The sequence below is a fragment of the Bombus pyrosoma genome, linkage group LG17, assembly GCF_014825855.1.
Source record: "Bombus pyrosoma isolate SC7728 linkage group LG17, ASM1482585v1, whole genome shotgun sequence".
NCBI lineage: Eukaryota > Metazoa > Arthropoda > Insecta > Hymenoptera > Apidae > Bombus > Bombus pyrosoma.
In genome coordinates, this window is record NC_057786.1 from 3737911 (window position 1) to 3739716 (window position 1806).

The 1806-nt window shown below is 34.1% G+C and overlaps 1 protein-coding gene across 1 annotated transcript in view; it reads left to right on the forward strand.

The window, feature by feature from the left end:
- Nucleotides 1-216: 216 nt before the first annotated feature.
- LOC122577073 (putative fatty acyl-CoA reductase CG5065) overlaps nt 217-1806 on the forward strand; it is a 98212-nt gene continuing 96622 nt past the window's right edge. The window contains exon 1 of the mRNA XM_043748158.1: nt 217-326. The gene's annotated coding sequence lies outside the window, so the exon portion shown is untranslated. The remainder of the gene's footprint in view (nt 327-1806) is intronic.

Consider the following 1806-nt stretch of genomic DNA (forward strand, 5'->3'; position numbering starts at 1 on the left):
TCTAAAATTCTAAAATTCTATAACTCTAAAATTCAATAACTCTAAAATTCTAAAATTCTATAACTGTAAAATTTGGAAATTATATTAAAAGTTGTATGAAGGATTATTTATTCCTTGGTTTTGAAGATAAAAATGTTTATCGAATCATGCATGCATAATATTATCTAGTTTCAGTAGTAGGGCAGTGTTCTTAAAAGTATGAGTATGCAGAGTGGTGTCACATCGTGATCATTACAGTACTGTGGCAGACGTTTCAAGATCTACTATCGTGCAGACGCATTTTCGTTTGATCTTTGGTAAAGAATACGCAGTGAAAATAGCAACAGGTAACAGACAATTCCTTAGCATACCACAATTCAATCGTGTTTTCTCTTAACTATTAATCATCATTACCAATATCGTATATTTAAAAAATACCATCGGATCATTAATTACAACAATAGTTTAAATGACGTTTCTGAATTCTCAAATATTTATTTTGTATTTTATACTTTACGCAGTAAAAATGGTTCATTATTGTGGTTACACAATAATTTATAACGAATCGCTAAAGGTGATCGGAACATTCGCCTTTATGCGATAGTTGCATGAAACTTTGGCTATTTTCTGGGAGAAGTCTAGATTAGGAACGGTTTTTCACAAATTATTCTTAGCACTTGCTTGCACTTCTCGTGTGTATGAAAGTTGAAAATACACTCCGCGGTGACTACATTAATCATGCGACATATTTTAGTCATTTTACATTTTAAATGGTGCAGATCCCTTGTTTTTAACAAAATAAACTGAAACATACGCAAATAAACTGAAGTATACATCGTGATAAAACACATTTCCTTCATTTTATTTATCACTTTCTTTATAAATATACCTGTCAATAAATACAGATTAAGATTGATTGACAATTCCTCTAAATATCTATGGATCCCATATCTTTTTGGCTGCTAAGTCACATAATACATTCAACATAATAACTGCAAAGATTTACGGTCGTTTTGTGCTTTGAGCCATTGAGACCATTTCTGGAATGCCACGCGCGGTTCATCATGAGAAGGTACCTCTTCGTTACCATTTCATTTGCTGTTTCACAGTTCATAACATCAATACATTCAACGTCTGTGATTGTAGCTTTTCCCAACACTATGTGTATTTCTTAATTCTATTGCATTTACGCCACTTTCGAGTTTTTGTTTCGTTTTGTTTCGATAGCTAGAGCACTATTAGTTTCATATTAAGTCTTGTAATCAGAATTCACTGAACCGAATGAGGGAAAGAATACATTAGAATGCATTGTACATGGACGTTAATAAAATATATGCACGGTATGATGCGAATTCTCAACTAATGAGCGATCAGTCAGGTTGTAACTGATCGGTAGATATCACGATCTGTGAACGCTATTAACGTTCTACTGTATACAATTTTACAATCTGGAATTGATCTTCGGTGTTCATAACCATTATGTGTTACTCTACAAGTCGAATCTGGGGTTTTTCGAATTATATCTGCGGTAGTTGCCCCAACCAGAAATAGTCGTTAAACTGTTTCTCTGAGCTCTCTACAAATTTTTTAACGGAGCTATGCTTTGATGAAATTTCAACTGAACTGCCTTGTCCCTACGTGGCTAGCCTTCTTTACACTAAGACCATCATGGGATAATTGTCACATGATTATTCTATGATAGCACGGAGTTTTGGTACTTGGTTACTTCTGCGGGCGCTGCATACTTCGGTTCTGTTGGTGTCCTTCCAAAAATATTAGGATTCCAGGTGATGTGGTTTTCGTAGAAGTGTTTTATTAGTCCTCGTT